We start from the raw sequence: 10,586 nt of genomic DNA on the forward strand, positions 1-10,586 counted from the left end.
GTCACCCAGAGGTCCCCCTGCAGCCACCCCCATTGGCCTTCCCCATTACCCTGTGATGATGAGTGGGGAATGTGGGGTTGGGTTTCCCATGGGAAGGCATCAGAAACTCAGCACTGAGATGAATCCAAGAGGAACCCATGGGGAGCCCAGATTCTCCCATAGGGTCTGACCTCTGTGAGGTAGCACATCCCTTGGGAGCAGCAGAGGAGGCAATGAGAAGTTGAGAAATGGGGATCTGGGGAGCACAGTGCTGGTGATGGACCCCTCGAGGGGAAGTAAAAACAATTGGTGTTGCCCATGAAGGTGGCATTGCTGAGAAACACCTTTCAGCTAAAAATATTTCAGAGCACATTAACAGCTGCTCTGGTTAAGTAGGGAAGGATAGTTTCCATTAGCACGAGGAAGTGGGAAATCCACTGCTCGTCTCCCACCTGTTTTACGCACTTTGCAGAGGAGAGGTGGGAACGGGGCACAAAGCCACCCCAAAGCTGCAGCGATGGGGCTGCTCACAAGTTGGGTGCCCACTGTGCATCACAATGGTTCCAAAACCTGGCGTGCTGCTCCTGCCCATCTTCTTTCCAAACCTGAAAAAAACAAAAAAAAAAGCACATCAGATAATGGGGGAAAAGCCTTTGGAGCACTGTGAACATCAGTCGGAGGGGAGGAAGGCAGCGTTCCACTCTCAGTGCCAGCAGGGAGGTGCCGGCTGCTGGCTGACCCCGCAGTGCCGTGAAGCAGACTTTGTCCCCACCGCGGTGCAGCAGGGCACAGCCTGGCTCGGCGCTCACTCTTTTTTCCTGGGCTGATTTCAAAACCAGAGAGCTGCAGCGCGATCCAGCCAGGCGCGGAGATTACAGCAGGAATCAGGTTAAACCCCAGTTATGGGATGTGCGCCGGGGTACGGCAGAGGCACGGCACAGCCCCAGCTGCGTGCGAGTGGCTGTTAATTCATGCCGTGCACATGGAAATAGCTCTTTCTGTAGCTTGCAGGCTTAACCAAATGAGTGAAAATTGTGCTGGTGTAATTTAAGCAGTGTGGTTTGTGATCCTTCTGTGCTTTGGAGTTATTCTGCAGATGGAAAATCCGTGGATGGCTGCAGCCCTGCATCCTGCATGGTTCCAGTTTCCATTGCTGTGAGGGCGCCCATGGACACCGCCATGCTCCTGGGCTGGGCTACACCCAGGTGTTCTGCTTTCATCCCAAAAATGCTGCATGGCAATGAGCTGTCTGAGCTCAGTAGTCAAAAATGAAGATCCGCAGCACCAAGGCCAATGGATCGTTTTTTACTTTGGGAAAATCCCGAGTGGATTTCCAGGGATCTGTGCTTGATGGAGACATGCAGCACCTGCTGGTTGGAGCCTGGATGAGAAATGAGGAAGAATCAGAGGAAAAAGGCTCTGGGAAAGAGCTGTCATTGGGGCTGGAAGAGCCCGGCATGGAACAAGGAGGGCCGCGCGGATGGGCTTTGCCTTGCAGCAGCTCTCCCAGCCATCAGAAGCTGAAGGCAGCAGCACAGGAGATTTAAACTGGAGATTAGAGAGGCAGCAGGGAGATGGGAGCATCTCGTGCCAGAGCTGCAGTAAGAACAGCATCCCTGCTCTGGATTTCTGCAATCTCAGAGTAATCTGCAGCACTTTCTATCATCCGTTGCGTTATTCCTCTCCAGAAAGATTAAATCTTGATTGTCAGGAAGCAGTGTGGCGGGTGAGAAGATTTCCCAGACCAGTCAAAATGTCATCCTGGTAAAAATGCCGGTAATAAAAAATGAAAGGAGAGGGCCCACTGTGGGCTCGAGCCTGTAAAGATATCCAGAAGATGGATCTGGAAGTTTAGAAACAATTTTAAGCACGGTGCAAATGGTCGCTGCAGGGACAGAAGGGCTCAGCGCAGATATTCACGGTGGGGGGAAGAACTGATAAATTAATAAAAATCAGCGGCGCACCCAGTGTTGAATTAAAAGAAGGGAATTAAACCCAATGTTTTCATAGGTCTCAAAGGGCTTCGTTGGTGTCTAAGAAATGAGGGCAATGAAGGAGATGCCCAGTGGGGTTGGTGGGATGCTCAGTCCCAGCTGGGACCAGGCACTGTGCCTTGTGCCAAAAGCAAGCTTGGAATCTGAGACAAAGCCAACCCCACCCACTGGAATAGCAGGTCTAGCAGAGCTCAGCTACACAGGCACTGGGCAGGGGCCGCACCGTGGCTGAGCAAAGGAGGATATTTCGGGTCCCCCGGGCCAGAGCCATGCATCTGTCACTGTCATTGTGGCTCTCCCCAGGGCTAAAATTGGGCTAAAGTTGGGACTCCGAGTGCTACCCATGTATCCATAGGGACATGAGTCACCAGCAGGGACAGCCGCCTGCTTTTGCTGTGGCTTCTGCAAAGCAAATGCAGGTCCTCTGCTTTGTCTCCAAAGTGGGTGATGTCCCCAAGGACCCACTGTGACCAGTGCTGCTGTGTTTTCACACCTGGGCTCAGCAAAGGTTTGAGCACCGGGAGCAGGAACATGCGGGGCAAGAGATGAGCCTGAGGGTGGAGAGATGCAAAGATCAAAACAACAGCGATTTCAAAATAAAATCTGACAGCCAAGGGAAAACACAGCGTGTCCCTGCCGAGACTATCATTTATGGCAATTAAAAAAAAATTGGCATGGCAATAAGGAGAGCAGCATGGTATTTCCTGACAAGGGTGTGGGGAGCATCCTTGGAAAGTCTTCTCTGCACAGTGTGCCGGCTGCCTCCAGAAAAACAAAGGTTGCTGTGACCTACCTGTCCCTAAAAAGTAGCTATTTGGGGCTGTAATATGGCCCTTGTTTCAGCCAGGCCAAGGAGAACAAAAGTCACTGGCTGAACACGGCAGAACTATTGGCAACTTTTCCCGGCCCGGAGGTTTGGGTATTTGCCTGTAGCTCTGTAATTGCTGAGAAAAAAAAGCACTGTCTGTAGAGCTGGGCTGCAGCAGCCCGTATGAGATGAAGGAGAGCTGGCCACACGTATTCCCATGCCCCACACCTCCCAGGAAGCCAGGGCTGGGACGCACTCAGGGCTCACCCTGGGCGTATCTGAGGGTTTCAGTGGCGTAACAAGGATTGCCAAAGCCCAACCTCTGGGAGCGATTACCTTTCGCACAGTACTTCAAGGGGGAGCATAGAAAGCAAACAGAAACCCACGGGTTTTCCTCACCTTATCCTGCCTATCCCTCCTCAGAGCTGCAGCCAGGCACTGTTTTTGTGATGAGACCCGCACTGCCGCCGGACATGCCGTGATGCTGAAGAGAAGCAGCTCCACCTAGGCAGGCACTGCTGTTAATGCAGAGCCCACACGTGCTGCTACACTGCCAGCTCACCCACCAGCCACCCACAATCAATAACTGACCATCGATCACTGACCACCAAATATTGACCATCAACAGCTGACCATTGACCACTGACCATTGACCATCAACCATGGATCATTAACCACTGACCATCAGTCACTGACCGTCAACCATTGACTGCTGCCCACTGACAACCGATCATCAACCACTGACCATTGATCACTGACCATTGACTGTCAACTACTGACTGCTGACTATCGACCATGGACCATCGACTATTGACCATGGACCAATGACTGCTGACCATGGACCATCAACCATGGGACCATGGACCATCGCCCCATCCAGCTGGGCACCAGCCTTGGCACCACCCAGTTCAAATTGCAGTCAGGTTTGAAGATGAACTGAGGTCCTAAACCCTGGAGCCAGTTGGAGTCTCATTTCCAAGTTTTCCTTTCACTGAAGAAAAACAGCACCTTCAAAATCTTCAGTGTTCATTTTCTTTCCCAAAGAGGTTAGCAGGCATTTGCCACTTGCAAAGTCATACTGAGAGCAATGAGAGGGAAAATCCTGTAGGAAACAAAGCTGAACCTCAATAAGACAGTCCAACGTGAGAAAAGACCCTCTGTGAGCCCTGAAATTGCTCAATTACAGTGGTGCAAGGCAAAGTGGGGCTTTGTGGAGCCCTGGACATGTCTGGACTAGCCCCATAGAGATTTGTTTTAGCAGCTGGTAAATGTGGGTTTCCCTGCAGGAGACAGCAGAGAGATGTTCACCTGTGCTCATTTTGAAAGCTGCTCATTAGTCCTCATCAAAGATAATTAGGCTTCAAATCAGAATCAGATGTCCAACAGAATTTTGAACAAACATGATAAAGTGGGTCCCCATTTGTTAACTCAGGGGGAGGAGCAGTTCCTGGCTGCTGGGATGCTGGCACTTGGAGGAGTTTCTGCCCACCCTGCTTCCCCCTCTGTGTGAAAGTACTTTGTTTTTTTCAGGAGAAAATGCACCCAAAATGCAAACCAGAGCACGGCAATACCTTTTGTGGCTGGTGAGGAAATGGGCAGGAAATGAGGGGAAATGGGCAATGAGCTGCATGGGGAGGGCAGCTTCACCCCAGTCCCACCTCGGCAGGTCACCGCCGTTGTGCACTACCTTCCCAGATATTACTCTAATGCTTTCTTTCAGCTTGCAGATAAATAGGCCTCTTCAGAAGGCATTAAGCCCACTCTGTTCCAACGTTTTCTTTAAGAGAGCAGAGGAAAAGTTTGGATTACGCTGAGCTTCTGAATTCAGCTTTTATGGGTGAGCTGTGAGGGTGACAAAATAGAGCCAGTGTGCTTTTTCTCCTTTCCTTCTGAACGATGATGAAGGCCACGCTGCCCCTTCACCTCCTGCATTTCCCCCCCTCCCATGGTTCCCCATAGGCTGCATGGCACCACCAATGTGATGCTCAGCGGGAGGATTAGTGCTGCAGCTGTGCAGTGCTGGAGAGCCCCTCACCAGGGAAGGTCCAGCTTTTGCTGAGACAATGATCCGTGTTCCAATTGATTTTGAAATTCCTGGGTGGGATCCTTTTCTGGTTCCGGAGCAGCAGCTGTGAACATTGAATCACAGCAGAAATAGGGAGAAGCATCTAGTGGGAGCAGCAAAGTGAGACCCAGAGACTGCTGGGCTGAGGAAATGGCAGTGTAATAACGGTTCAGGGTGGTGGAACTGGAGGAAGGACAAGAATGAGCCAAATCTGGGAAGAATTTTGTGCAAGGAGCAACTGTGCTGAGAAGACCTCAGAAAGCTGGGTGAAGCCACCTCCTCCCAACCTAAATTACCCAGTGATTCAGCCACTGGGGATGGTGCAAGCCCAGCGAGCTCCACGTGGGCGAGCAGGATCGGTCACTGCTCACCTCTCCCCAGACAAGGGACGGGTGACAGCGGGTGACATGGCGTCAGCGGGGACAGCCTGAGGGAGGTGGCTCATGGCGGCTTTCAACCACAGGGACGCATTGGCTGCAGAGCCCCAGGGCTGCACGGGGACAATTAGTGAGAGTCTATGTCCTCTGGAAGAAGGGACAGGCTACTTGAGGAGATTACAGGGAAGTTGCTAAGGTATGCAGGGAGGAAGTTGGGAAGGCAAAAGCCCAAATTGAACTCAGGTTGGCCACTGCAGTAAAAGAGAATAAGAAATCCTTTTACAAATATATCAATGGTAAGAGAAGAACCAAGGAGAATTTCCATCCTTTACTTGATGCAGTGGGGAACGTGACCACTGAGGATAAGGAGAAGGCTGAGGTCCTCAATGCCTTCTTTACATCTGCCTTCAATAGTCAGATAATATATATATACAATAATACAGGAAAGACATTGTGGACCTAGAACGTGTCCAGAGAAGGGCAACAAAACTGGTGAGGGGTCTGGAGCACAAGTTTTATGAGGAGCAGCTGAGGGAGCTGGGATTGTTCAGTCTGGAGAAGAGGAGGCTCAGGGGAGACCTCCTTGCACTCTACAACTTCCTGAAGGGAGGTTGTGATGAGGAGGGGTTTGGCCTCTTCTCCCAGGCAACAAACATGACCTGAGGAAATGGCCACAAGTTGTGCCAGAGGAGGTTTAGGTTAGACATAAGGAAAAGCTTTTTCTCTCAGAGAGTGGTCAGGCACTGGAATGGCCTGCCCAAGGAGGTGGTGGAGTCGCTGTCCCCAACAGTATTCAAGAGATGAGGAGCTATGAGATATGGTTTAGTAGCTTGTGGTAGCAAGGGTAATGGGAGGACGGTTGGACTAGATGATTTTGTAGGTCTTTCCAACCTTGTGATTCTATGTTTCTATGAGTTAATGGAAGATAAATTAAAATACACTGTTTGTGGCTCTTGGAGTCCCTGATCTGTGATTGGCTGGAGGGGAGCATTGCTGGAGGCTTGTCCTGGCCTTGTGCTCTGCCCTAAGCATCCACAGTGGGGCTTGTTGAGCCTGGGTGGGCAGGAGGAGATGGTGCTCTGTGGACACTGAGACACGTGGGGTCCTTGGGATGTGTCCAGGGAAAGACCCTGAGGTTGCATCCGTGGGATTCTTGGGATGTGTCCATGGGAAATGCAGCAGATGGGGTCCCCAACCTGAGATGTGCAGATACATCCTGGAGAGGTGCACAGGGATGTCCAGTCCTAGCACTGGGACAAGCACAATGTGCAGGACTTGTGGCACTGCCCCTTGTCCCCAGCTGGGCTCCTAATTCTGGAGAGGGGACATCCCAGCTGCGTGATGGGGTACAAAGAAACAAACAGCCCTAAGGATCCGCAGCCCTGCGGTGGGGGCCGAGCCCCCTCCTCATGTCAACAGACCCCATCGGCTGCTCTCTTCCCCCAGATCACCCCTTGGGTGCCAACCCGAGCTTGGGCAGCCGCAGCTCCGCGCAGCCAGGACCGGTGCTACGCCGGGCGGGCGCTAGGGGGGGATGGCAGCACACAGAGCGACCGTAGGGTACGAGCAGCAGGAAGATGAGGAGGAGGAAGGCCCAATCAGGCTCCAGGTGCAAGCAGGGGGTGAAGGCAGGAATGGGGACTGTCTCTTCTGCGTAATGAGCACATCCCAGCTCCTCATCCAGAAGCAAAAAGAGGAGCATATTTTTACCCTACAATATAGTCAAAACTGATGGTGCAGATCCCAAACGGGGGTTTGCCTGGGGCGATGGAACCCCGCTATCGCCCACTGTGCAGTGAAGGCAGTGCGTTGGCCACCGGATCCCACCCCAGCACTGAGACTGCCATCAACCAGGAGCACTGCACAGCCAATGAATTCCACATTGATCACTGGCATTAATTATATTTTGCAATTTCAGACAAAAACATTGGCCACTACTGATTCCCATCCCAGCATCCCTCCATGCCACAGCACATTCCTCACATGTGGCTGCAGAGCCCGGCAGGACAAGCCATTGCTGCAGCAATTCAACTAGCTGAGAGACTCCTGGTCTCACCACCACCAAAAACATCATTTTGGGAACCACCAGCACTACAGCTCTACCCTGTGCACCCACCCCTGTACGCATTCACTGCGCAGCTATGTGAGAGCCCCCATTTGGGCACAGAGGGTGAACCCTACAGCACTCCATATGAAGAAGTTTAGTTTCCAACTCTGAGTACAAATGTCTCTCTGATCACTTGATCCCAACCTGCTTCCCCAGTCGTAATCATACATTGCCTCCATTGTACCCCCAGTGTGTGGCTGCCCCGGGCTGATTCCTGAAGGATGCACATGGAACTGCACTCAGTCACCCCGGGCACCAAATTCCCAGATGTCCCTTTCCCATCCCAGTGCACTGACTGACTGCACAGCCCTGGCAGCATCTGCAGAGGATTAGAGCCTCCTTAATTTCCAGTCTCCATTTATTCCTGTCCAGTTCCAATCCCATTTGTTCTGGTGCCAACATTGTCTCCCGGTACACACAGCTCGTCTCCCTTCCTGGTGCTGCCCCTTGATGTATTAATAGCGGGCAGCTCCCTGCCCAGCCTTTGTTCCCCACACACATGGCAGAGGGGGATGTGGCTTTTCAGAACAAGCTCAGGACAAGAAAGCCCATTCAGCAAATCCTCATGCTCAGTGGCAGTGCCATGACGAAATATCCCAAATAACAGCACCAGGAGCTGCTTCCTATCAGGCCCAAGCAGAGGAAGAGCTTTTTGCCTCTCCTGCAAACTGTTCCCGCTCTTCCCAGAAGGATGATATTTTTGAAGCTTGCAGGAAATGAGGTTTTGGCAGTGCCTGATAAGCGGTGGGTGGGGGATCCCTGGATGCTTGGTGTGACTGGAGTGAACCAGGAGCTGTGGGGCTGGGGTTAAGCTCTGGGGTGCTGGGAAGGACAGGAGCAAGGGCTGTGGCCAAGATCTCCAAACTAAGGTGAGCATCAAGGAGCAGCTCCAGGACTCCCCTCTGCACCCAAGGTTGGGATGCTGATGTCAGCAGCTTGCTTGGTGCACATACAGCCATATTCAGATGGTTGCTTCATTTTGCTTTTCTCCCCTTTTTAAAGAACACAACATCACCCCAAATCCCATCTCCCCAGATCCACACTCACAGTGGAAGCAGTAGCTGAGAGCCTCCAGCGGTGTCAGCGCCTTCATACGGGGACACAGGGCAGTGCCACGCAGCCCCTGGCAGGAGTCTCAACCATAGCGATCCCAACCTGGATTTAAACAATGGCCTTTATCACACTCCTTCATAATCTAAGTTAAGGCATCCCCAATCTGCCCCAGCAAGTGACGGCCTTTCTGTGATTTTGGGTTTGCTTTGTTCCCACTGCAAACGCATGCGGGCTGAAACCCCCAGCAGGCAACAACACAGGGGCATTTCGAGGTGTAGCAGGGAACCATGGAATCATTAAGGTCAGAAAAGATCTCTAAGATCACCAGGTCCAATCATACACACATTCCCACCATGCCCACTGACCATGTGCCCCCATGCCACCTCCTGCAGCCTCTGCTGCTGCCAAACCCAGTGTGGGGGTTCCTGCTGTTCACCATGCCCAGGTGCTCCCAGGCTGCCTGCTCCTCCCAGTCCAATTACAACACCCAGACTCTGCTCCAGGTGCTCATTAGCCAGCTGCTAACAAAGGAGGCTGTCCAGTGCCCTGAAGAAGTGCTATTACCATTGGGTGCAGAGGGAAATCAAAGCATGTGACTTGCCAAGGTGTCCAGGTGCTGTGGGCTGGGGATGGGTGGCAGTGTCACAGCTCTCTCGTTGGCCACAGCGATGGGTCACAGACCCCAACGCCAGCACCCCATAGGGCTTAGAGCAAAGGGCTGCCTCACCAGCTGAGGTCCTCGTTGCATGCCTCACCACCACCACCTCGTTGGTGTCACCCCCAGCAGCGTCGCCCCACTTTTACCAGTGACCGTGCACCAGGATGGGCAGCGCTTCCCTGCTGCAAACCCAGCCATGATGCCTGTCCCCAAGCTGCCAGCAAGCCGCAGCATTTGTGCAACAGGCCACTGTGTTCTCACTCTGCAAACACCTTCCCTTAATTACTTTCATTCAACGACAGGTCCTCCTGGAGCTGCTGCTCACTGTGGATAGGGACTGCCCTCGCAGCAGCTGATAAACCCCAACGATACAGCCCTGGCGTCGCGGCTCCCCGGCAGCCGCGTGTCCTCGCACGCACAGTGACTGCATGCTAAAAACATTCCGCACTTTTTCACTGATTAAAATTTTCCGGGAGAGAGTCAGAACCGCAGCCCACACCCTACCGGCTGGGCCAGAGGTTTCCCCTCACCCCCTGCAGCCCTGCCAGGAAAATAAAGAATACAGAACAGCTCTGCTGGTTTGGGTCATTTTGAAAGCCTGGCTGCAGCAGCGTTTTTTTTAACAACAACTCATTCTGTGCTGCACCCAGAACCTTGGGCCCAGCCTTGCAGGGATGAGATGTGTGGATGCTCACAGCTGCTCGCCAGGTCCATGCCTGCACCAAGTCAGCATTTTCTGTGCCCAATTTTGCTACCAGCGGTGGCAGAAGAAGCAGCGAGGCTGCAGATGGTGTTTACCTAGCAAAGGGATCGCACTGGTGAGACCGGAGCCTCTGCCAAAGCCACAGCCAAGCTGATACGAAGGAGATGCAATCAGGTGTTTCTTCTCATTACTGCTAATTGCTGTTTGCGTGCTCTCAGGAGCTCTGTCCTAGACTGGACCCTGCGCAAGTGGAGCAAGCAGAGATACCTGTGAAAAAGTGCATTCAACCTGGAGATATCAATGTTTTTCTTCTCCTTTCCTTCTCACCCTGCCGAGAACAATGGAGGCAAGGTTTGCAGAGGGAGGTAATATCTTTTTTTAGCCCGACTGAAATAATTAGGAGAAAAACAGGCAGGCTGCAGGGTACACGAGCCCTTCAGCAGGCCTGAAATAGAAGCAGAAGTCTGTGGAGCTGAATACCAGCAGAGAACAATAGCTGGAGCGTGACTAGTAGTGTTAACCAGTTCTGCCACCGAGGACCACTTTCCAGCTGCTTCCCTTGGGCACTGCCAACACCCATCATCCTGAGGACACTGTGCTGCCAGGAGTCAGCACTGCTCCAAGGGACGGTGCCAGCCCACAGAGCCCCAGGATGTGCACCAGGGCTTTGGGAAGCTCAGTACCCAGATGGTGCCTGACTGGGCATCACTCTGCACCCTGCACCTCATTCTGCTGCTCCTGGGGCACTGCTGCCCTAACATGCACCCTGCCTGATCCTCATGAGCTGCCACTTCCAGGGGTCCCATTCCACCATGGGGGTCTGGCCTGAACACCAGGGACCC

The 10,586-nt window shown here is 52.7% G+C and overlaps 1 protein-coding gene across 5 annotated transcripts in view; it reads right to left on the reverse strand.

Moving 5' to 3' along the window:
• Nucleotides 1-10,586, reverse strand: part of PCSK6 (proprotein convertase subtilisin/kexin type 6) — a 76,089-nt gene that overhangs the window by 23,900 nt on the left and 41,603 nt on the right. For 4 of the 5 annotated variants that reach the window (XM_046899173.1, XM_046899174.1, XM_046899172.1 and 1 more), the window contains 3 exons: nucleotides 9,840-9,984; nucleotides 8,378-8,485; nucleotides 432-584 (listed from right to left, as the gene is read on the reverse strand). The gene's annotated coding sequence lies outside the window, so the exon portion shown is untranslated. The remainder of the gene's footprint in view (nucleotides 1-431; nucleotides 585-8,377; nucleotides 8,486-9,839; nucleotides 9,985-10,586) is intronic. The other variant, XM_046899175.1, reaches the window with a different exon arrangement.

This window comes from Gallus gallus, chromosome 10 (assembly GCF_016699485.2).
Source record: "Gallus gallus isolate bGalGal1 chromosome 10, bGalGal1.mat.broiler.GRCg7b, whole genome shotgun sequence".
Taxonomy (NCBI): Eukaryota; Metazoa; Chordata; class Aves; order Galliformes; family Phasianidae; genus Gallus; species Gallus gallus.